This window comes from Pseudophryne corroboree, chromosome 11, assembly GCF_028390025.1.
Source record: "Pseudophryne corroboree isolate aPseCor3 chromosome 11, aPseCor3.hap2, whole genome shotgun sequence".
NCBI lineage: Eukaryota > Metazoa > Chordata > Amphibia > Anura > Myobatrachidae > Pseudophryne > Pseudophryne corroboree.
The window spans coordinates 249,625,013-249,649,217 of NC_086454.1; the positions used below are offsets into that span (position 1 = coordinate 249,625,013).

General features: G+C 40.3%; 20 non-coding genes across 20 annotated transcripts; all 20 read right to left on the bottom strand.

The window, feature by feature from the left end:
- Nucleotides 1-705: 705 nt before the first annotated feature.
- TRNAD-GUC (transfer RNA aspartic acid (anticodon GUC)) lies at nt 706-777 on the bottom strand. The gene has a single exon. It is a non-coding gene; the product is annotated as a tRNA-Asp (tRNA).
- Nucleotides 778-2,338: 1,561 nt separating this feature from the next.
- On the bottom strand, nt 2,339-2,410 carry TRNAD-GUC (transfer RNA aspartic acid (anticodon GUC)). Its single transcript has one exon. It is a non-coding gene; the product is annotated as a tRNA-Asp (tRNA).
- Nucleotides 2,411-3,155: 745 nt separating this feature from the next.
- On the bottom strand, nt 3,156-3,227 carry TRNAD-GUC (transfer RNA aspartic acid (anticodon GUC)). The gene has a single exon. It is a non-coding gene; the product is annotated as a tRNA-Asp (tRNA).
- A 2,377-nt stretch (nt 3,228-5,604) lies between these two features.
- TRNAD-GUC (transfer RNA aspartic acid (anticodon GUC)) lies at nt 5,605-5,676 on the bottom strand. The gene has a single exon. It is a non-coding gene; the product is annotated as a tRNA-Asp (tRNA).
- Nucleotides 5,677-6,421: 745 nt separating this feature from the next.
- Nucleotides 6,422-6,493, bottom strand: TRNAD-GUC (transfer RNA aspartic acid (anticodon GUC)). The gene has a single exon. It is a non-coding gene; the product is annotated as a tRNA-Asp (tRNA).
- Nucleotides 6,494-7,238: 745 nt separating this feature from the next.
- On the bottom strand, nt 7,239-7,310 carry TRNAD-GUC (transfer RNA aspartic acid (anticodon GUC)). The gene has a single exon. It is a non-coding gene; the product is annotated as a tRNA-Asp (tRNA).
- A 745-nt stretch (nt 7,311-8,055) lies between these two features.
- On the bottom strand, nt 8,056-8,127 carry TRNAD-GUC (transfer RNA aspartic acid (anticodon GUC)). Its single transcript has one exon. It is a non-coding gene; the product is annotated as a tRNA-Asp (tRNA).
- A 745-nt stretch (nt 8,128-8,872) lies between these two features.
- TRNAD-GUC (transfer RNA aspartic acid (anticodon GUC)) lies at nt 8,873-8,944 on the bottom strand. Its single transcript has one exon. It is a non-coding gene; the product is annotated as a tRNA-Asp (tRNA).
- A 745-nt stretch (nt 8,945-9,689) lies between these two features.
- TRNAD-GUC (transfer RNA aspartic acid (anticodon GUC)) lies at nt 9,690-9,761 on the bottom strand. Its single transcript has one exon. It is a non-coding gene; the product is annotated as a tRNA-Asp (tRNA).
- Nucleotides 9,762-10,506: 745 nt separating this feature from the next.
- On the bottom strand, nt 10,507-10,578 carry TRNAD-GUC (transfer RNA aspartic acid (anticodon GUC)). Its single transcript has one exon. It is a non-coding gene; the product is annotated as a tRNA-Asp (tRNA).
- Nucleotides 10,579-12,955: 2,377 nt separating this feature from the next.
- On the bottom strand, nt 12,956-13,027 carry TRNAD-GUC (transfer RNA aspartic acid (anticodon GUC)). The gene has a single exon. It is a non-coding gene; the product is annotated as a tRNA-Asp (tRNA).
- Nucleotides 13,028-14,588: 1,561 nt separating this feature from the next.
- Nucleotides 14,589-14,660, bottom strand: TRNAD-GUC (transfer RNA aspartic acid (anticodon GUC)). Its single transcript has one exon. It is a non-coding gene; the product is annotated as a tRNA-Asp (tRNA).
- Nucleotides 14,661-15,405: 745 nt separating this feature from the next.
- On the bottom strand, nt 15,406-15,477 carry TRNAD-GUC (transfer RNA aspartic acid (anticodon GUC)). Its single transcript has one exon. It is a non-coding gene; the product is annotated as a tRNA-Asp (tRNA).
- Nucleotides 15,478-16,222: 745 nt separating this feature from the next.
- Nucleotides 16,223-16,294, bottom strand: TRNAD-GUC (transfer RNA aspartic acid (anticodon GUC)). The gene has a single exon. It is a non-coding gene; the product is annotated as a tRNA-Asp (tRNA).
- A 745-nt stretch (nt 16,295-17,039) lies between these two features.
- On the bottom strand, nt 17,040-17,111 carry TRNAD-GUC (transfer RNA aspartic acid (anticodon GUC)). The gene has a single exon. It is a non-coding gene; the product is annotated as a tRNA-Asp (tRNA).
- A 2,377-nt stretch (nt 17,112-19,488) lies between these two features.
- TRNAD-GUC (transfer RNA aspartic acid (anticodon GUC)) lies at nt 19,489-19,560 on the bottom strand. Its single transcript has one exon. It is a non-coding gene; the product is annotated as a tRNA-Asp (tRNA).
- A 1,561-nt stretch (nt 19,561-21,121) lies between these two features.
- Nucleotides 21,122-21,193, bottom strand: TRNAD-GUC (transfer RNA aspartic acid (anticodon GUC)). Its single transcript has one exon. It is a non-coding gene; the product is annotated as a tRNA-Asp (tRNA).
- A 745-nt stretch (nt 21,194-21,938) lies between these two features.
- Nucleotides 21,939-22,010, bottom strand: TRNAD-GUC (transfer RNA aspartic acid (anticodon GUC)). The gene has a single exon. It is a non-coding gene; the product is annotated as a tRNA-Asp (tRNA).
- Nucleotides 22,011-22,755: 745 nt separating this feature from the next.
- TRNAD-GUC (transfer RNA aspartic acid (anticodon GUC)) lies at nt 22,756-22,827 on the bottom strand. Its single transcript has one exon. It is a non-coding gene; the product is annotated as a tRNA-Asp (tRNA).
- A 745-nt stretch (nt 22,828-23,572) lies between these two features.
- Nucleotides 23,573-23,644, bottom strand: TRNAD-GUC (transfer RNA aspartic acid (anticodon GUC)). The gene has a single exon. It is a non-coding gene; the product is annotated as a tRNA-Asp (tRNA).
- Nucleotides 23,645-24,205: the final 561 nt, after the last annotated feature.

Sequence of the window (24,205 nt, forward strand, 5' to 3'; positions counted from 1 at the left end):
ACACCCAAAAACATGTCAGGGTGAGGTCTCGAGATGCGTCTGTGTCATTGGCCACAGAGATTATGTGCTACATGTTATCAAGCTAACATAAAACCCTAAATAAGAAGCAGATAAAAAGATTTATTTTTGTCTCAGCTGAAACAAAGACTACAATACCACTTTGCAAAAAAGATAGTAATTTCAATTAAAAGCCTTTTTCTGTTATCCTCTACTGGTCGGTCGTGGCCAGGAAGCTTACATGATATCGGTCTATCTATCTCACTTACTATACAGTTACTCCCTTTGAAAGTAGGGGATGCAAGTCCATTTTAGCCTGCAATTCATAGGAAAAGACACTTCTCTCTCAGTCTATACTCTGTAGGCATACAATAGTTTCAGCTTTGCTACATTGATGTGATGTCATAATCAGGTTTAGCTCACAAGAGACTTGTCCACTACATAGCTGTCTCCTGTGTTACAGCATGAGCCAATTGTAAGAGGATGATATGCAAATATTGTAATGCACAAAAACAGTACATGCCATGCTAGATAAAAGCAAGGGGTGATACCCAAACTAAAAATGAGGCTATGCAATTGGTGTTTCTGGTTCTTTCTTATGCTCTCAAAATCAAGTGGTATATTTTTCACGCTACAATTGCATTCGGACTTTGATTCTCCATAACCTTGAGCAACGAATCTCTGAACCTGATAAAAACTTGCAATGTTCTCCCCGTCGGGGAATCGAACCCCGGTCTCCCGCGTGACAGGCGGGGATACTCACCACTATACTAACGAGGACTAACTTGGTGAATCTGCAGGCAAAATTGGAGCTGAAAATACACCCAAAAACATGTCAAGGTGAGGTCTCGAGATGCGTCTGTGTCTTTGGCCACAGAGATTATGTGCTACATGTTATCAAGCTAACATAAAACCCTAAATAAGAAGCAGATAAAAAGATTTATTTTTGTCTCAGCTGAAACAAAGACTACAATACAACTTTGCAAAAAAGATAGTCATTTCAATTAAAAACCTTTTTCTGTTATCCTCTACTGGTCGGTCATGGCCAGGAAGCTTACATGATATTGGTCTATCTATCTCACTTACTATACAGTTACTCCCTTTGAAAGTAGGGGATGCAAGTCCATTTTAGCCTGCAATCCATAGGAAAAGACACTTCTCTCTCAGTCTATACTCTGTAGGCATACAATAGTTTCAGCTTTGCTTCATTGATGTGATGTCATAATCAGGTTTAGCTCACAAGAGACTTGTCCACTACATAGCTGTCTCCTGTGTTACAGCGTGAGCCAATTTTAAGAGGATGATATGCAAATATTGTAATGCACAAAAACAGTACATGCCATGCTAGATAAAAGCAAGGGGTGACACCCAAACTAAAAACGAGGCTATGCAATTGGTGTTTCTGGTTCTTTCTTATGCTCTCAAAATCAAGTGGTATATTTTTCACGCTACAATTGGATTCGGACTTTGATTCTCCATAACCTTGAGCAACGAATCTCTGAACCTGATAAAAACTTGCAATGTTCTCCCCGTCGGGGAATCGAACCCGGTCTCCCGCGTGACAGGCGGGGATACTCACCACTATACTAACGAGGACTAACTTGGTGAATCTGCAGGCAAAATTGGAGCTGAAAATACACCCAAAAACATGTCAGGGTGAGGTCTCGAGATGCGCCTGTGTCATTGGCCACAGAGATTATGTGCTACATGTTATCAAGCTAACATAAAACCCTAAATAAGAAGCAGATAAAAAGATTTATTTTTGTCTCAGCTGAAACAAAGACTACAATACCACTTTGCAAAAAAGATAGTCATTTCAATTAAAAACCTTTTTCTGTTATCCTCTACTGGTCGGTAATGGCCAGGAAGCTTACATGATATCGGTCTATCTATCTCACTTACTATACAGTTACTCCCTTTGAAAGTAGGGGATGCAAGTCCATTTTAGCCTGCAATCCATAGGAAAAGACACTTCTCTCTCAGTCTATACTCTGTAGGCATACAATAGTTTCAGCTTTGCTTCATTGATGTGATGTCATAATCAGGTTTAGCTCACAAGAGACTTGTCCACTACATAGCTGTCTCCTGTGTTACAGCGTGAGCCAATTTTAAGAGGATGATATGCAAATATTGTAATGCACAAAAACAGTACATGCCATGCTAGATAAAAGCAAGGGGTGACACCCAAACTAAAAACGAGGCTATGCAATTGGTGTTTCTGGTTCTTTCTTATGCTCTCAAAATCAAGTGGTATATTTTTCACGCTACAATTGGATTCGGACTTTGATTCTCCATAACCTTGAGCAACGAATCTCTGAACCTGATAAAAACTTGCAATGTTCTCCCCGTCGGGGAATCGAACCCCGGTCTCCCGCGTGACAGGCGGGGATACTCACCACTATACTAACGAGGACTAACTTGGTGAATCTGCAGGCAAAATTGGAGCTGAAAATACACCCAAAAACATGTCAGGGTGAGGTCTCGAGATGCGTCTGTGTCATTGGCCACAGAGATTATGTGCTACATGTTATCAAGCTAACATAAAACCCTAAATAAGAAGCAGATAAAAAGATTTATTTTTGTCTCAGCTGAAACAAAGACTACAATACCACTTTGCAAAAAAGATAGTCATTTCAATTAAAAACCTTTTTCTGTTATCCTCTACTGGTCGGTAATGGCCAGGAAGCTTACATGATATCGGTCTACCTATCTCACTTACTATACAGTTACTCCCTTTGAAAGTAGGGGATGCAAGTCCATTTTAGCCTGCAATTCATAGGAAAAGACACTTCTCTCTCAGTCTATACTCTGTAGGCATACAATAGTTTCAGCTTTGCTACATTGATGTGATGTCATAATCAGGTTTAGCTCACAAGAGACTTGTCCACTACATAGCTGTCTCCTGTGTTACAGCGTGAGCCAATTTTAAGAGGATGATATGCAAATATTGTAATGCACAAAAACAGTACATGCCATGCTAGATAAAAGCAAGGGGTGACACCCAAACTAAAAACGAGGCTATGCAATTGGTGTTTCTGGTTCTTTCTTATGCTCTCAAAATCAAGTGGTATATTTTTCACGCTACAATTGGATTCGGACTTTGATTCTCCATAACCTTGAGCAACGAATCTCTGAACCTGATAAAAACTTGCAATGTTCTCCCCGTCGGGGAATCGAACCCCGGTCTCCCGCGTGACAGGCGGGGATACTCACCACTATACTAACGAGGACTAACTTGGTGAATCTGCAGGCAAAATTGGAGCTGAAAATACACCCAAAAACATGTCAGGGTGAGGTCTCGAGATGCGTCTGTGTCATTGGCCACAGAGATTATGTGCTACATGTTATCAAGCTAACATAAAACCCTAAATAAGAAGCAGATAAAAAGATTTATTTTTGTCTCAGCTGAAACAAAGACTACAATACAACTTTGCAAAAAAGATAGTCATTTCAATTAAAAACCTTTTTCTGTTATCCTCTACTGGTCGGTCATGGCCAGGAAGCTTACATGATATTGGTCTATCTATCTCACTTACTATACAGTTACTCCCTTTGAAAGTAGGGGATGCAAGTCCATTTTAGCCTGCAATCCATAGGAAAAGACACTTCTCTCTCAGTCTATACTCTGTAGGCATACAATAGTTTCAGCTTTGCTTCATTGATGTGATGTCATAATCAGGTTTAGCTCACAAGAGACTTGTCCACTACATAGCTGTCTCCTGTGTTACAGCGTGAGCCAATTTTAAGAGGATGATATGCAAATATTGTAATGCACAAAAACAGTACATGCCATGCTAGATAAAAGCAAGGGGTGACACCCAAACTAAAAACGAGGCTATGCAATTGGTGTTTCTGGTTCTTTCTTATGCTCTCAAAATCAAGTGGTATATTTTTCACGCTACAATTGTATTCGGACTTTGATTCTCCATAACCTTGAGCAACGAATCTCTGAACCTGATAAAAACTTGCAATGTTCTCCCCGTCGGGGAATCGAACCCGGTCTCCCGCGTGACAGGCGGGGATACTCACCACTATACTAACGAGGACTAACTTGGTGAATCTGCAGGCAAAATTGGAGCTGAAAATACACCCAAAAACATGTCAGGGTGAGGTCTCGAGATGCGCCTGTGTCATTGGCCACAGAGATTATGTGCTACATGTTATCAAGCTAACATAAAACCCTAAATAAGAAGCAGATAAAAAGATTTATTTTTGTCTCAGCTGAAACAAAGACTACAATACCACTTTGCAAAAAAGATAGTTATTTCAATTAAAAACCTTTTTCTGTTATCCTCTACTGGTCGGTAATGGCCAGGAAGCTTACATGATATCGGTCTATCTATCTCACTTACTATACAGTTACTCCCTTTGAAAGTAGGGGATGCAAGTCCATTTTAGCCTGCAATCCATAGGAAAAGACACTTCTCTCTCAGTCTATACTCTGTAGGCATACAATAGTTTCAGCTTTGCTTCATTGATGTGATGTCATAATCAGGTTTAGCTCACAAGAGACTTGTCCACTACATAGCTGTCTCCTGTGTTACAGCGTGAGCCAATTTTAAGAGGATGATATGCAAATATTGTAATGCACAAAAACAGTACATGCCATGCTAGATAAAAGCAAGGGGTGACACCCAAACTAAAAACGAGGCTATGCAATTGGTGTTTCTGGTTCTTTCTTATGCTCTCAAAATCAAGTGGTATATTTTTCACGCTACAATTGGATTCGGACTTTGATTCTCCATAACCTTGAGCAACGAATCTCTGAACCTGATAAAAACTTGCAATGTTCTCCCCGTCGGGGAATCGAACCCGGTCTCCCGCGTGACAGGCGGGGATACTCACCACTATACTAACGAGGACTAACTTGGTGAATCTGCAGGCAAAATTGGAGCTGAAAATACACCCAAAAACATGTCAGGGTGAGGTCTCGAGATGCGCCTGTGTCATTGGCCACAGAGATTATGTGCTACATGTTATTAAGCTAACATAAAACCCTAAATAAGAAGCAGATAAAAAGATTTATTTTTGTCTCAGCTGAAACAAAGACTACAATACCACTTTGCAAAAAAGATAGTCATTTCAATTAAAAACCTTTTTCTGTTATCCTCTACTGGTCGGTAATGGCCAGGAAGCTTACATGATATCGGTCTATCTATCTCACTTACTATACAGTTACTCCCTTTGAAAGTAGGGGATGCAAGTCCATTTTAGCCTGCAATCCATAGGAAAAGACACTTCTCTCTCAGTCTATACTCTGTAGGCATACAATAGTTTCAGCTTTGCTTCATTGATGTGATGTCATAATCAGGTTTAGCTCACAAGAGACTTGTCCACTACATAGCTGTCTCCTGTGTTACAGCATGAGCCAATTGTAAGAGGATGATATGCAAATATTGTAATGCACAAAAACAGTACATGCCATGCTAGATAAAAGCAAGGGGTGATACCCAAACTAAAAACGAGGCTATGCAATTGGTGTTTCTGGTTCTTTCTTATGCTCTCAAAATCAAGTGGTATATTTTTCACGCTACAATTGGATTCGGACTTTGATTCTCCATAACCTTGAGCAACGAATCTCTGAACCTGATAAAAACTTGCAATGTTCTCCCCGTCGGGGAATCGAACCCCGGTCTCCCGCGTGACAGGCGGGGATACTCACCACTATACTAACGAGGACTAACTTGGTGAATCTGCAGGCAAAATTGGAGCTGAAAATACACCCAAAAACATGTCAGGGTGAGGTCTCGAGATGCGTCTGTGTCATTGGCCACAGAGATTATGTGCTACATGTTATCAAGCTAACATAAAACCCTAAATAAGAAGCAGATAAAAAGATTTATTTTTGTCTCAGCTGAAACAAAGACTACAATACAACTTTGCAAAAAAGATAGTCATTTCAATTAAAAACCTTTTTCTGTTATCCTCTACTGGTCGGTCATGGCCAGGAAGCTTACATGATATTGGTCTATCTATCTCACTTACTATACAGTTACTCCCTTTGAAAGTAGGGGATGCAAGTCCATTTTAGCCTGCAATCCATAGGAAAAGACACTTCTCTCTCAGTCTATACTCTGTAGGCATACAATAGTTTCAGCTTTGCTTCATTGATGTGATGTCATAATCAGGTTTAGCTCACAAGAGACTTGTCCACTACATAGCTGTCTCCTGTGTTACAGCGTGAGCCAATTTTAAGAGGATGATATGCAAATATTGTAATGCACAAAAACAGTACATGCCATGCTAGATAAAAGCAAGGGGTGACACCCAAACTAAAAACGAGGCTATGCAATTGGTGTTTCTGGTTCTTTCTTATGCTCTCAAAATCAAGTGGTATATTTTTCACGCTACAATTGGATTCGGACTTTGATTCTCCATAACCTTGAGCAACGAATCTCTGAACCTGATAAAAACTTGCAATGTTCTCCCCGTCGGGGAATCGAACCCCGGTCTCCCGCGTGACAGGCGGGGATACTCACCACTATACTAACGAGGACTAACTTGGTGAATCTGCAGGCAAAATTGGAGCTGAAAATACACCCAAAAACATGTCAGGGTGAGGTCTCGAGATGCGTCTGTGTCATTGGCCACAGAGATTATGTGCTACATGTTATCAAGCTAACATAAAACCCTAAATAAGAAGCAGATAAAAAGATTTATTTTTGTCTCAGCTGAAACAAAGACTACAATACAACTTTGCAAAAAAGATAGTCATTTCAATTAAAAACCTTTTTCTGTTATCCTCTACTGGTCGGTCATGGCTAGGAAGCTTACATGATATTGGTCTATCTATCTCACTTACTATACAGTTACTCCCTTTGAAAGTAGGGGATGCAAGTCCATTTTAGCCTGCAATCCATAGGAAAAGACACTTCTCTCTCAGTCTATACTCTGTAGGCATACAATAGTTTCAGCTTTGCTTCATTGATGTGATGTCATAATCAGGTTTAGCTCACAAGAGACTTGTCCACTACATAGCTGTCTCCTGTGTTACAGCGTGAGCCAATTTTAAGAGGATGATATGCAAATATTGTAATGCACAAAAACAGTACATGCCATGCTAGATAAAAGCAAGGGGTGACACCCAAACTAAAAACGAGGCTATGCAATTGGTGTTTCTGGTTCTTTCTTATGCTCTCAAAATCAAGTGGTATATTTTTCACGCTACAATTGGATTCGGACTTTGATTCTCCATAACCTTGAGCAACGAATCTCTGAACCTGATAAAAACTTGCAATGTTCTCCCCGTCGGGGAATCGAACCCCGGTCTCCCGCGTGACAGGCGGGGATACTCACCACTATACTAACGAGGACTAACTTGGTGAATCTGCAGGCAAAATTGGAGCTGAAAATACACCCAAAAACATGTCAGGGTGAGGTCTCGAGATGCGTCTGTGTCATTGGCCACAGAGATTATGTGCTACATGTTATCAAGCTAACATAAAACCCTAAATAAGAAGCAGATAAAAAGATTTATTTTTGTCTCAGCTGAAACAAAGACTACAATACCACTTTGCAAAAAAGATAGTCATTTCAATTAAAAACCTTTTTCTGTTATCCTCTACTGGTCGGTAATGGCCAGGAAGCTTTCATGATATCGGTCTACCTATCTCACTTACTATACAGTTACTCCCTTTGAAAGTAGGGGATGCAAGTCCATTTTAGCCTGCAATTCATAGGAAAAGACACTTCTCTCTCAGTCTATACTCTGTAGGCATACAATAGTTTCAGCTTTGCTACATTGATGTGATGTCATAATCAGGTTTAGCTCACAAGAGACTTGTCCACTACATAGCTGTCTCCTGTGTTACAGCATGAGCCAATTGTAAGAGGATGATATGCAAATATTGTAATGCACAAAAACAGTACATGCCATGCTAGATAAAAGCAAGGGGTGATTCCCAAACTAAAAACGAGGCTATGCAATTGGTGTTTCTGGTTCTTTCTTATGCTCTCAAAATCAAGTGGTATATTTTTCACGCTACAATTGGATTCGGACTTTGATTCTCCATAACCTTGAGCAACGAATCTCTGAACCTGATAAAAACTTGCAATGTTCTCCCCGTCGGGGAATCGAACCCCGGTCTCCCGCGTGACAGGCGGGGATACTCACCACTATACTAACGAGGACTAACTTGGTGAATCTGCAGGCAAAATTGGAGCTGAAAATACACCCAAAAACATGTCAGGGTGAGGTCTCGAGATGCGTCTGTGTCATTGGCCACAGAGATTATGTGCTACATGTTATCAAGCTAACATAAAACCCTAAATAAGAAGCAGATAAAAAGATTTATTTTTGTCTCAGCTGAAACAAAGACTACAATACCACTTTGCAAAAAAGATAGTCATTTCAATTAAAAACCTTTTTCTGTTATCCTCTACTGGTCGGTAATGGCCAGGAAGCTTACATGATATCGGTCTACCTATCTCACTTACTATACAGTTACTCCCTTTGAAAGTAGGGGATGCAAGTCCATTTTAGCCTGCAATTCATAGGAAAAGACACTTCTCTCTCAGTCTATACTCTGTAGGCATACAATAGTTTCAGCTTTGCTACATTGATGTGATGTCATAATCAGGTTTAGCTCACAAGAGACTTGTCCACTACATAGCTGTCTCCTGTGTTACAGCGTGAGCCAATTTTAAGAGGATGATATGCAAATATTGTAATGCACAAAAACAGTACATGCCATGCTAGATAAAAGCAAGGGGTGACACCCAAACTAAAAACGAGGCTATGCAATTGGTGTTTCTGGTTCTTTCTTATGCTCTCAAAATCAAGTGGTATATTTTTCACGCTACAATTGGATTCGGACTTTGATTCTCCATAACCTTGAGCAACGAATCTCTGAACCTGATAAAAACTTGCAATGTTCTCCCCGTCGGGGAATCGAACCCCGGTCTCCCGCGTGACAGGCGGGGATACTCACCACTATACTAACGAGGACTAACTTGGTGAATCTGCAGGCAAAATTGGAGCTGAAAATACACCCAAAAACATGTCAGGGTGAGGTCTCGAGATGCGTCTGTGTCATTGGCCACAGAGATTATGTGCTACATGTTATCAAGCTAACATAAAACCCTAAATAAGTAGCAGATAAAAAGATTTATTTTTGTCTCAGCTGAAACAAAGACTACAATACAACTTTGCAAAAAAGATAGTCATTTCAATTAAAAACCTTTTTCTGTTATCCTCTACTGGTCGGTCATGGCCAGGAAGCTTACATGATATTGGTCTATCTATCTCACTTACTATACAGTTACTCCCTTTGAAAGTAGGGGATGCAAGTCCATTTTAGCCTGCAATCCATAGGAAAAGACACTTCTCTCTCAGTCTATACTCTGTAGGCATACAATAGTTTCAGCTTTGCTTCATTGATGTGATGTCATAATCAGGTTTAGCTCACAAGAGACTTGTCCACTACATAGCTGTCTCCTGTGTTACAGCGTGAGCCAATTTTAAGAGGATGATATGCAAATATTGTAATGCACAAAAACAGTACATGCCATGCTAGATAAAAGCAAGGGGTGACACCCAAACTAAAAACGAGGCTATGCAATTGGTGTTTCTGGTTCTTTCTTATGCTCTCAAAATCAAGTGGTATATTTTTCACGCTACAATTGGATTCGGACTTTGATTCTCCATAACCTTGAGCAACGAATCTCTGAACCTGATAAAAACTTGCAATGTTCTCCCCGTCGGGGAATCGAACCCCGGTCTCCCGCGTGACAGGCGGGGATACTCACCACTATACTAACGAGGACTAACTTGGTGAATCTGCAGGCAAAATTGGAGCTGAAAATACACCCAAAAACATGTCAGGGTGAGGTCTCGAGATGCGTCTGTGTCATTGGCCACAGAGATTATGTGCTACATGTTATCAAGCTAACATAAAACCCTAAATAAGAAGCAGATAAAAAGATTTATTTTTGTCTCAGCTGAAACAAAGACTACAATACCACTTTGCAAAAAAGATAGTCATTTCAATTAAAAACCTTTTTCTGTTATCCTCTACTGGTCGGTAATGGCCAGGAAGCTTACATGATATCGGTCTACCTATCTCACTTACTATACAGTTACTCCCTTTGAAAGTAGGGGATGCAAGTCCATTTTAGCCTGCAATTCATAGGAAAAGACACTTCTCTCTCAGTCTATACTCTGTAGGCATACAATAGTTTCAGCTTTGCTACATTGATGTGATGTCATAATCAGGTTTAGCTCACAAGAGACTTGTCCACTACATAGCTGTCTCCTGTGTTACAGCATGAGCCAATTGTAAGAGGATGATATGCAAATATTGTAATGCACAAAAACAGTACATGCCATGCTAGATAAAAGCAAGGGGTGATACCCAAACTAAAAACGAGGCTATGCAATTGGTGTTTCTGGTTCTTTCTTATGCTCTCAAAATCAAGTGGTATATTTTTCACGCTACAATTGGATTCGGACTTTGATTCTCCATAACCTTGAGCAACGAATCTCTGAACCTGATAAAAACTTGCAATGTTCTCCCCGTCGGGGAATCGAACCCCGGTCTCCCGCGTGACAGGCGGGGATACTCACCACTATACTAACGAGGACTAACTTGGTGAATCTGCAGGCAAAATTGGAGCTGAAAATACACCCAAAAACATGTCAGGGTGAGGTCTCGAGATGCGTCTGTGTCATTGGCCACAGAGATTATGTGCTACATGTTATCAAGCTAACATAAAACCCTAAATAAGAAGCAGATAAAAAGATTTATTTTTGTCTCAGCTGAAACAAAGACTACAATACAACTTTGCAAAAAAGATAGTCATTTCAATTAAAAACCTTTTTCTGTTATCCTCTACTGGTCGGTCATGGCCAGGAAGCTTACATGATATTGGTCTATCTATCTCACTTACTATACAGTTACTCCCTTTGAAAGTAGGGGATGCAAGTCCATTTTAGCCTGCAATCCATAGGAAAAGACACTTCTCTCTCAGTCTATACTCTGTAGGCATACAATAGTTTCAGCTTTGCTTCATTGATGTGATGTCATAATCAGGTTTAGCTCACAAGAGACTTGTCCACTACATAGCTGTCTCCTGTGTTACAGCGTGAGCCAATTTTAAGAGGATGATATGCAAATATTGTAATGCACAAAAACAGTACATGCCATGCTAGATAAAAGCAAGGGGTGACACCCAAACTAAAAACGAGGCTATGCAATTGGTGTTTCTGGTTCTTTCTTATGCTCTCAAAATCAAGTGGTATATTTTTCACGCTACAATTGGATTCGGACTTTGATTCTCCATAACCTTGAGCAACGAATCTCTGAACCTGATAAAAACTTGCAATGTTCTCCCCGTCGGGGAATCGAACCCGGTCTCCCGCGTGACAGGCGGGGATACTCACCACTATACTAACGAGGACTAACTTGGTGAATCTGCAGGCAAAATTGGAGCTGAAAATACACCCAAAAACATGTCAGGGTGAGGTCTCGAGATGCGCCTGTGTCATTGGCCACAGAGATTATGTGCTACATGTTATCAAGCTAACATAAAACCCTAAATAAGAAGCAGATAAAAAGATTTATTTTTGTCTCAGCTGAAACAAAGACTACAATACCACTTTGCAAAAAAGATAGTTATTTCAATTAAAAACCTTTTTCTGTTATCCTCTACTGGTCGGTAATGGCCAGGAAGCTTACATGATATCGGTCTATCTATCTCACTTACTATACAGTTACTCCCTTTGAAAGTAGGGGATGCAAGTCCATTTTAGCCTGCAATCCATAGGAAAAGACACTTCTCTCTCAGTCTATACTCTGTAGGCATACAATAGTTTCAGCTTTGCTTCATTGATGTGATGTCATAATCAGGTTTAGCTCACAAGAGACTTGTCCACTACATAGCTGTCTCCTGTGTTACAGCGTGAGCCAATTTTAAGAGGATGATATGCAAATATTGTAATGCACAAAAACAGTACATGCCATGCTAGATAAAAGCAAGGGGTGACACCCAAACTAAAAACGAGGCTATGCAATTGGTGTTTCTGGTTCTTTCTTATGCTCTCAAAATCAAGTGGTATATTTTTCACGCTACAATTGGATTCGGACTTTGATTCTCCATAACCTTGAGCAACGAATCTCTGAACCTGATAAAAACTTGCAATGTTCTCCCCGTCGGGGAATCGAACCCGGTCTCCCGCGTGACAGGCGGGGATACTCACCACTATACTAACGAGGACTAACTTGGTGAATCTGCAGGCAAAATTGGAGCTGAAAATACACCCAAAAACATGTCAGGGTGAGGTCTCGAGATGCGTCTGTGTCATTGGCCACAGAGATTATGTGCTACATGTTATCAAGCTAACATAAAACCCTAAATAAGAAGCAGATAAAAAGATTTATTTTTGTCTCAGCTGAAACAAAGACTACAATACCACTTTGCAAAAAAGATAGTAATTTCAATTAAAAACCTTTTTCTGTTATCCTCTACTGGTCGGTCGTGGCCAGGAAGCTTACATGATATCGGTCTATCTATCTCACTTACTATACAGTTACTCCCTTTGAAAGTAGGGGATGCAAGTCCATTTTAGCCTGCAATTCATAGTAAAAGACACTTCTCTCTCAGTCTATACTCTGTAGGCATACAATAGTTTCAGCTTTGCTACATTGATGTGATGTCATAATCAGGTTTAGCTCACAAGAGACTTGTCCACTACATAGCTGTCTCCTGTGTTACAGCATGAGCCAATTGTAAGAGGATGATATGCAAATATTGTAATGCACAAAAACAGTACATGCCATGCTAGATAAAAGCAAGGGGTGATACCCAAACTAAAAATGAGGCTATGCAATTGGTGTTTCTGGTTCTTTCTTATGCTCTCAAAATCAAGTGGTATATTTTTCACGCTACAATTGGATTCGGACTTTGATTCTCCATAACCTTGAGCAACGAATCTCTGAACCTGATAAAAACTTGCAATGTTCTCCCCGTCGGGGAATCGAACCCCGGTCTCCCGCGTGACAGGCGGGGATACTCACCACTATACTAACGAGGACTAACTTGGTGAATCTGCAGGCAAAATTGGAGCTGAAAATACACCCAAAAACATGTCAAGGTGAGGTCTCGAGATGCGTCTGTGTCTTTGGCCACAGAGATTATGTGCTACATGTTATCAAGCTAACATAAAACCCTAAATAAGAAGCAGATAAAAAGATTTATTTTTGTCTCAGCTGAAACAAAGACTACAATACAACTTTGCAAAAAAGATAGTCATTTCAATTAAAAACCTTTTTCTGTTATCCTCTACTGGTCGGTCATGGCCAGGAAGCTTACATGATATTGGTCTATCTATCTCACTTACTATACAGTTACTCCCTTTGAAAGTAGGGGATGCAAGTCCATTTTAGCCTGCAATCCATAGGAAAAGACACTTCTCTCTCAGTCTATACTCTGTAGGCATACAATAGTTTCAGCTTTGCTTCATTGATGTGATGTCATAATCAGGTTTAGCTCACAAGAGACTTGTCCACTACATAGCTGTCTGCTGTGTTACAGCGTGAGCCAATTTTAAGAGGATGATATGCAAATATTGTAATGCACAAAAACAGTACATGCCATGCTAGATAAAAGCAAGGGGTGACACCCAAACTAAAAACGAGGCTATGCAATTGGTGTTTCTGGTTCTTTCTTATGCTCTCAAAATCAAGTGGTATATTTTTCACGCTACAATTGGATTCGGACTTTGATTCTCCATAACCTTGAGCAACGAATCTCTGAACCTGATAAAAACTTGCAATGTTCTCCCCGTCGGGGAATCGAACCCGGTCTCCCGCGTGACAGGCGGGGATACTCACCACTATACTAACGAGGACTAACTTGGTGAATCTGCAGGCAAAATTGGAGCTGAAAATACACCCAAAAACATGTCAGGGTGAGGTCTCGAGATGCGCCTGTGTCATTGGCCACAGAGATTATGTGCTACATGTTATTAAGCTAACATAAAACCCTAAATAAGAAGCAGATAAAAAGATTTATTTTTGTCTCAGCTGAAACAAAGACTACAATACCACTTTGCAAAAAAGATAGTCATTTCAATTAAAAACCTTTTTCTGTTATCCTCTACTGGTCGGTAATGGCCAGGAAGCTTACATGATATCGGTCTATCTATCTCACTTACTATACAGTTACTCCCTTTGAAAGTAGGGGATGCAAGTCCATTTTAGCCTGCAATCCATAGGAAAAGACACTTCTCTCTCAGTCTATACTCTGTAGGCATACAATAGTTTCAGCTTTGCTTCATTGATGTGATGTCATAATCAGGTTTAGCTCACAAGAGACTTGTCCACTACATAGCTGTCTCCTGTGTTACAGCATGAGCCAATTGTAAGAGGATGATATGCAAATATTGTAATGCACAAAAACAGTACATGCCATGCTAGATAAAAGCAAGGGGTGATACCCAAACTAAAAACGAGGCTATGCAATTGGTGTTTCTGGTTCTTTCTTATGCTCTCAAAATCAAGTGGTATATTTTTCACGCTACAATTGGATTCGGACTTTGATTCTCCATAACCTTGAGCAACGAATCTCTGAACCTGATAAAAACTTGCAATGTTCTCCCCGTCGGGGAATCGAACCCCGGTCTCCCGCGTGACAGGCGGGGATACTCACCACTATACTAACGAGGACTAACTTGGTGAATCTGCAGGCAAAATTGGAGCTGAAAATACACCCAAAAACATGTCAGGGTGAGGTCTCGAGATGCGTCTGTGTCATTGGCCACAGAGATTATGTGCTACATGTTATCAAGCTAACATAAAACCCTAAATAAGAAGCAGATAAAAAGATTTATTTTTGTCTCAGCTGAAACAAAGACTACAATACAACTTTGCAAAAAAGATAGTCATTTCAATTAAAAACCTTTTTCTGTTATCCTCTACTGGTCGGTCATGGCTAGGAAGCTTACATGATATTGGTCTATCTATCTCACTTACTATACAGTTACTCCCTTTGAAAGTAGGGGATGCAAGTCCATTTTAGCCTGCAATCCATAGGAAAAGACACTTCTCTCTCAGTCTATACTCTGTAGGCATACAATAGTTTCAGCTTTGCTTCATTGATGTGATGTCATAATCAGGTTTAGCTCACAAGAGACTTGTCCACTACATAGCTGTCTCCTGTGTTACAGCGTGAGCCAATTTTAAGAGGATGATATGCAAATATTGTAATGCACAAAAACAGTACATGCCATGCTAGATAAAAGCAAGGGGTGACACCCAAACTAAAAACGAGGCTATGCAATTGGTGTTTCTGGTTCTTTCTTATGCTCTCAAAATCAAGTGGTATATTTTTCACGCTACAATTGGATTCGGACTTTGATTCTCCATAACCTTGAGCAACGAATCTCTGAACCTGATAAAAACTTGCAATGTTCTCCCCGTCGGGGAATCGAACCCCGGTCTCCCGCGTGACAGGCGGGGATACTCACCACTATACTAACGAGGACTAACTTGGTGAATCTGCAGGCAAAATTGGAGCTGAAAATACACCCAAAAACATGTCAGGGTGAGGTCTCGAGATGCGTCTGTGTCATTGGCCACAGAGATTATGTGCTACATGTTATCAAGCTAACATAAAACCCTAAATAAGAAGCAGATAAAAAGATTTATTTTTGTCTCAGCTGAAACAAAGACTACAATACCACTTTGCAAAAAAGATAGTCATTTCAATTAAAAACCTTTTTCTGTTATCCTCTACTGGTCGGTAATGGCCAGGAAGCTTTCATGATATCGGTCTACCTATCTCACTTACTATACAGTTACTCCCTTTGAAAGTAGGGGATGCAAGTCCATTTTAGCCTGCAATTCATAGGAAAAGACACTTCTCTCTCAGTCTATACTCTTTAGGCATACAATAGTTTCAGCTTTGCTACATTGATGTGATGTCATAATCAGGTTTAGCTCACAAGAGACTTGTCCACTACATAGCTGTCTCCTGTGTTACAGCATGAGCCAATTGTAAGAGGATGATATGCAAATATTGTAATGCACAAAAACAGTACATGCCATGCTAGATAAAAGCAAGGGGTGATTCCCAAACTAAAAACGAGGCTATGCAATTGGTGTTTCTGGTTCTTTCTTATGCTCTCAAAATCAAGTGGTATATTTTTCACGCTACAATTGGATTCGGACTTTGATTCTCCATAACCTTGAGCAACGAATCTCTGAACCTGATAAAAACTTGCAATGTTCTCCCCGTCGGGGAATCGAACCCCGGTCTCCCGCGTGACAGGCGGGGATACTCACCACTATACTAACGAGGACTAACTTGGTGAATCTGCAGGCAAAATTGGAGCTGAAAATACACCCAAAAACATGTCAGGGTGAGGTCTCGAGATGCGTCTGTGTCATTGGCCACAGAGATTATGTGCTACATGTTATCAAGCTAACATAAAACCCTAAATAAGAAGCAGATAAAAAGATTTATTTTTGTCTCAGCTGAAACAAAGACTACAATACCACTTTGCAAAAAAGATAGTAATTTCAATTAAAAACCTTTTTCTGTTATCCTCTACTGGTCGGTCGTGGCCAGGAAGCTTACATGATATCGGTCTATCTATCTCACTTACTATACAGTTACTCCCTTTGAAAGTAGGGGATGCAAGTCCATTTTAGCCTGCAATTCATAGGAAAAGACACTTCTCTCTCAGTCTATACTCTGTAGGCATACAATAGTTTCAGCTTTGCTACATTGATGTGATGTCATAATCAGGTTTAGCTCACAAGAGACTTGTCCACTACATAGCTGTCTCCTGTGTTACAGCATGAGCCAATTGTAAGAGGATGATATGCAAATATTGTAATGCACAAAAACAGTACATGCCATGCTAGATAAAAGCAAGGGGTGATACCCAAACTAAAAATGAGGCTATGCAATTGGTGTTTCTGGTTCTTTCTTATGCTCTCAAAATCAAGTGGTATATTTTTCACGCTACAATTGGATTCGGACTTTGATTCTCCATAACCTTGAGCAACGAATCTCTGAACCTGATAAAAACTTGCAATGTTCTCCCCGTCGGGGAATCGAACCCCGGTCTCCCGCGTGACAGGCGGGGATACTCACCACTATACTAACGAGGACTAACTTGGTGAATCTGCAGGCAAAATTGGAGCTGAAAATACACCCAAAAACATGTCAAGGTGAGGTCTCGAGATGCGTCTGTGTCTTTGGCCACAGAGATTATGTGCTACATGTTATCAAGCTAACATAAAACCCTAAATAAGAAGCAGATAAAAAGATTTATTTTTGTCTCAGCTGAAACAAAGACTACAATACAACTTTGCAAAAAAGATAGTCATTTCAATTAAAAACCTTTTTCTGTTATCCTCTACTGGTCGGTCATGGCCAGGAAGCTTACATGATATTGGTCTATCTATCTCACTTACTATACAGTTACTCCCTTTGAAAGTAGGGGATGCAAGTCCATTTTAGCCTGCAATCCATAGGAAAAGACACTTCTCTCTCAGTCTATACTCTGTAGGCATACAATAGTTTCAGCTTTGCTTCATTGATGTGATGTCATAATCAGGTTTAGCTCACAAGAGACTTGTCCACTACATAGCTGTCTGCTGTGTTACAGCGTGAGCCAATTTTAAGAGGATGATATGCAAATATTGTAATGCACAAAAACAGTACATGCCATGCTAGATAAAAGCAAGGGGTGACACCCAAACTAAAAACGAGGCTATGCAATTGGTGTTTCTGGTTCTTTCTTATGCTCTCAAAATCAAGTGGTATATTTTTCACGCTACAATTGGATTCGGACTTTGATTCTCCATAACCTTGAGCAACGAATCTCTGAACCTGATAAAAACTTGCAATGTTCTCCCCGTCGGGGAATCGAACCCGGTCTCCCGCGTGACAGGCGGGGATACTCACCACTATACTAACGAGGACTAACTTGGTGAATCTGCAGGCAAAATTGGAGCTGAAAATACACCCAAAAACATGTCAGGGTGAGGTCTCGAGATGCGCCTGTGTCATTGGCCACAGAGATTATGTGCTACATGTTATCAAGCTAACATAAAACCCTAAATAAGAAGCAGATAAAAAGATTTATTTTTGTCTCAGCTGAAACAAAGACTACAATACCACTTTGCAAAAAAGATAGTTATTTCAATTAAAAACCTTTTTCTGTTATCCTCTACTGGTCGGTAATGGCCAGGAAGCTTACATGATATCGGTCTATCTATCTCACTTACTATACAGTTACTCCCTTTGAAAGTAGGGGATGCAAGTCCATTTTAGCCTGCAATCCATAGGAAAAGACACTTCTCTCTCAGTCTATACTCTGTAGGCATACAATAGTTTCAGCTTTGCTTCATTGATGTGATGTCATAATCAGGTTTAGCTCACAAGAGACTTGTCCACTACATAGCTGTCTCCTGTGTTACAGCGTGAGCCAATTTTAAGAGGATGATATGCAAATATTGTAATGCACAAAAACAGTACATGCCATGCTAGATAAAAGCAAGGGGTGACACCCAAACTAAAAACGAGGCTATGCAATTGGTGTTTCTGGTTCTTTCTTATGCTCTCAAAATCAAGTGGTATATTTTTCACGCTACAATTGGATTCGGACTTTGATTCTCCATAACCTTGAGCAACGAATCTCTGAACCTGATAAAAACTTGCAATGTTCTCCCCGTCGGGGAATCGAACCCGGTCTCCCGCGTGACAGGCGGGGATACTCACCACTATACTAACGAGGACTAACTTGGTGAATCTGCAGGCAAAATTGGAGCTGAAAATACACCCAAAAACATGTCAGGGTGAGGTCTCGAGATGCGTCTGTGTCATTGGCCACAGAGATTATGTGCTACATGTTATCAAGCTAACATAAAACCCTAAATAAGAAGCAGATAAAAAGATTTATTTTTGTCTCAGCTGAAACAAAGACTACAATACCACTTTGCAAAAAAGATAGTAATTTCAATTAAAAACCTTTTTCTGTTATCCTCTACTGGTCGGTCGTGGCCAGGAAGCTTACATGATATCGGTCTATCTATCTCACTTACTATACAGTTACTCCCTTTGAAAGTAGGGGATGCAAGTCCATTTTAGCCTGCAATTCATAGTAAAAGACACTTCTCTCTCAGTCTATACTCTGTAGGCATACAATAGTTTCAGCTTTGCTACATTGATGTGATGTCATAATCAGGTTTAGCTCACAAGAGACTTGTCCACTACATAGCTGTCTCCTGTGTTACAGCATGAGCCAATTGTAAGAGGATGATATGCAAATATTGTAATGCACAAAAACAGTACATGCCATGCTAGATAAAAGCAAGGGGTGATACCCAAACTAAAAATGAGGCTATGCAATTGGTGTTTCTGGTTCTTTCTTATGCTCTCAAAATCAAGTGGTATATTTTTCACGCTACAATTGGATTCGGACTTTGATTCTCCATAACCTTGAGCAACGAATCTCTGAACCTGATAAAAACTTGCAATGTTCTCCCCGTCGGGGAATCGAACCCCGGTCTCCCGCGTGACAGGCGGGGATACTCACCACTATACTAACGAGGACTAACTTGGTGAATCTGCAGGCAAAATTGGAGCTGAAAATACACCCAAAAACATGTCAAGGTGAGGTCTCGAGATGCGTCTGTGTCTTTGGCCACAGAGATTATGTGCTACATGTTATCAAGCTAACATAAAACCCTAAATAAGAAGCAGATAAAAAGATTTATTTTTGTCTCAGCTGAAACAAAGACTACAATACAACTTTGCAAAAAAGATAGTCATTTCAATTAAAAACCTTTTTCTGTTATCCTCTACTGGTCGGTCATGGCCAGGAAGCTTACATGATATTGGTCTATCTATCTCACTTACTATACAGTTACTCCCTTTGAAAGTAGGGGATGCAAGTCCATTTTAGCCTGCAATCCATAGGAAAAGACACTTCTCTCTCAGTCTATACTCTGTAGGCATACAATAGTTTCAGCTTTGCTTCATTGATGTGATGTCATAATCAGGTTTAGCTCACAAGAGACTTGTCCACTACATAGCTGTCTGCTGTGTTACAGCGTGAGCCAATTTTAAGAGGATGATATGCAAATATTGTAATGCACAAAAACAGTACATGCCATGCTAGATAAAAGCAAGGGGTGACACCCAAACTAAAAACGAGGCTATGCAATTGGTGTTTCTGGTTCTTTCTTATGCTCTCAAAATCAAGTGGTATATTTTTCACGCTACAATTGGATTCGGACTTTGATTCTCCATAACCTTGAGCAACGAATCTCTGAACCTGATAAAAACTTGCAATGTTCTCCCCGTCGGGGAATCGAACCCGGTCTCCCGCGTGACAGGCGGGGATACTCACCACTATACTAACGAGGACTAACTTGGTGAATCTGCAGGCAAAATTGGAGCTGAAAATACACCCAAAAACATGTCAGGGTGAGGTCTCGAGATGCGCCTGTGTCATTGGCCACAGAGATTATGTGCTACATGTTATTAAGCTAACATAAAACCCTAAATAAGAAGCAGATAAAAAGATTTATTTTTGTCTCAGCTGAAACAAAGACTACAATACCACTTTGCAAAAAAGATAGTCATTTCAATTAAAAACCTTTTTCTGTTATCCTCTACTGGTCGGTAATGGCCAGGAAGCTTACATGATATCGGTCTATCTATCTCACTTACTATACAGTTACTCCCTTTGAAAGTAGGGGATGCAAGTCCATTTTAGCCTGCAATCCATAGGAAAAGACACTTCTCTCTCAGTCTATACTCTGTAGGCATACAATAGTTTCAGCTTTGCTTCATTGATGTGATGTCATAATCAGGTTTAGCTCACAAGAGACTTGTCCACTACATAGCTGTCTCCTGTGTTACAGCATGAGCCAATTGTAAGAGGATGATATGCAAATATTGTAATGCACAAAAACAGTACATGCCATGCTAGATAAAAGCAAGGGGTGATACCCAAACTAAAAACGAGGCTATGCAATTGGTGTTTCTGGTTCTTTCTTATGCTCTCAAAATCAAGTGGTATATTTTTCACGCTACAATTGGATTCGGACTTTGATTCTCCATAACCTTGAGCAACGAATCTCTGAACCTGATAAAAACTTGCAATGTTCTCCCCGTCGGGGAATCGAACCCCGGTCTCCCGCGTGACAGGCGGGGATACTCACCACTATACTAACGAGGACTAACTTGGTGAATCTGCAGGCAAAATTGGAGCTGAAAATACACCCAAAAACATGTCAGGGTGAGGTCTCGAGATGCGTCTGTGTCATTGGCCACAGAGATTATGTGCTACATGTTATCAAGCTAACATAAAACCCTAAATAAGAAGCAGATAAAAAGATTTATTTTTGTCTCAGCTGAAACAAAGACTACAATACAACTTTGCAAAAAAGATAGTCATTTCAATTAAAAACCTTTTTCTGTTATCCTCTACTGGTCGGTCATGGCCAGGAAGCTTACATGATATTGGTCTATCTATCTCACTTACTATACAGTTACTCCCTTTGAAAGTAGGGGATGCAAGTCCATTTTAGCCTGCAATCCATAGGAAAAGACACTTCTCTCTCAGTCTATACTCTGTAGGCATACAATAGTTTCAGCTTTGCTTCATTGATGTGATGTCATAATCAGGTTTAGCTCACAAGAGACTTGTCCACTACATAGCTGTCTCCTGTGTTACAGCGTGAGCCAATTTTAAGAGGATGATATGCAAATATTGTAATGCACAAAAACAGTACATGCCATGCTAGATAAAAGCAAGGGGTGACACCCAAACTAAAAACGAGGCTATGCAATTGGTGTTTCTGGTTCTTTCTTATGCTCTCAAAATCAAGTGGTATATTTTTCACGCTACAATTGGATTCGGACTTTGATTCTCCATAACCTTGAGCAACGAATCTCTGAACCTGATAAAAACTTGCAATGTTCTCCCCGTCGGGGAATCGAACCCCGGTCTCCCGCGTGACAGGCGGGGATACTCACCACTATACTAACGAGGACTAACTTGGTGAATCTGCAGGCAAAATTGGAGCTGAAAATACACCCAAAAACATGTCAGGGTGAGGTCTCGAGATGCGTCTGTGTCATTGGCCACAGAGATTATGTGCTACATGTTATCAAGCTAACATAAAACCCTAAATAAGAAGCAGATAAAAAGATTTATTTTTGTCTCAGCTGAAACAAAGACTACAATACAACTTTGCAAAAAAGATAGTCATTTCAATTAAAAACCTTTTTCTGTTATCCTCTACTGGTCGGTCATGGCTAGGAAGCTTACATGATATTGGTCTATCTATCTCACTTACTATACAGTTACTCCCTTTGAAAGTAGGGGATGCAAGTCCATTTTAGCCTGCAATCCATAGGAAAAGACACTTCTCTCTCAGTCTATACTCTGTAGGCATACAATAGTTTCAGCTTTGCTTCATTGATGTGATGTCATAATCAGGTTTAGCTCACAAGAGACTTGTCCACTACATAGCTGTCTCCTGTGTTACAGCGTGAGCCAATTTTAAGAGGATGATATGCAAATATTGTAATGCACAAAAACAGTACATGCCATGCTAGATAAAAGCAAGGGGTGACACCCAAACTAAAAACGAGGCTATGCAATTGGTGTTTCTGGTTCTTTCTTATGCTCTCAAAATCAAGTGGTATATTTTTCACGCTACAATTGGATTCGGACTTTGATTCTCCATAACCTTGAGCAACGAATCTCTGAACCTGATAAAAACTTGCAATGTTCTCCCCGTCGGGGAATCGAACCCCGGTCTCCCGCGTGACAGGCGGGGATACTCACCACTATACTAACGAGGACTAACTTGGTGAATCTGCAGGCAAAATTGGAGCTGAAAATACACCCAAAAACATGTCAGGGTGAGGTCTCGAGATGCGTCTGTGTCATTGGCCACAGAGATTATGTGCTACATGTTATCAAGCTAACATAAAACCCTAAATAAGAAGCAGATAAAAAGATTTATTTTTGTCTCAGCTGAAACAAAGACTACAATACCACTTTGCAAAAAAGATAGTCATTTCAATTAAAAACCTTTTTCTGTTATCCTCTACTGGTCGGTAATGGCCAGGAAGCTTTCATGATATCGGTCTACCTATCTCACTTACTATACAGTTACTCCCTTTGAAAGTAGGGGATGCAAGTCCATTTTAGCCTGCAATTCATAGGAAAAGACACTTCTCTCTCAGTCTATACTCTGTAGGCATACAATAGTTTCAGCTTTGCTACATTGATGTGATGTCATAATCAGGTTTAGCTCACAAGAGACTTGTCCACTACATAGCTGTCTCCTGTGTTACAGCATGAGCCAATTGTAAGAGGATGATATGCAAATATTGTAATGCACAAAAACAGTACATGCCATGCTAGATAAAAGCAAGGGGTGATTCCCAAACTAAAAACGAGGCTATGCAATTGGTGTTTCTGGTTCTTTCTTATGCTCTCAAAATCAAGTGGTATATTTTTCACGCTACAATTGGATTCGGACTTTGATTCTCCATAACCTTGAGCAACGAATCTCTGAACCTGATAAAAACTTGCAATGTTCTCCCCGTCGGGGAATCGAACCCCGGTCTCCCGCGTGACAGGCGGGGATACTCACCACTATACTAACGAGGACTAACTTGGTGAATCTGCAGGCAAAATTGGAGCTGAAAATACACCCAAAAACATGTCAGGGTGAGGTCTCGAGATGCGTCTGTGTCATTGGCCACAGAGATTATGTGCTACATGTTATCAAGCTAACATAAAACCCTAAATAAGAAGCAGATAAAAAGATTTATTTTTGTCTCAGCTGAAACAAAGACTACAATACCACTTTGCAAAAAAGATAGTAATTTCAATTAAAAACCTTTTTCTGTTATCCTCTACTGGTCGGTCGTGGCCAGGAAGCTTACATGATATCGGTCTATCTATCTCACTTACTATACAGTTACTCCCTTTGAAAGTAGGGGATGCAAGTCCATTTTAGCCTGCAATTCATAGGAAAAGACACTTCTCTCTCAGTCTATACTCTGTAGGCATACAATAGTTTCAGCTTTGCTACATTGATGTGATGTCATAATCAGGTTTAGCTCACAAGAGACTTGTCCACTACATAGCTGTCTCCTGTGTTACAGCATGAGCCAATTGTAAGAGGATGATATGCAAATATTGTAATGCACAAAAACAGTACATGCC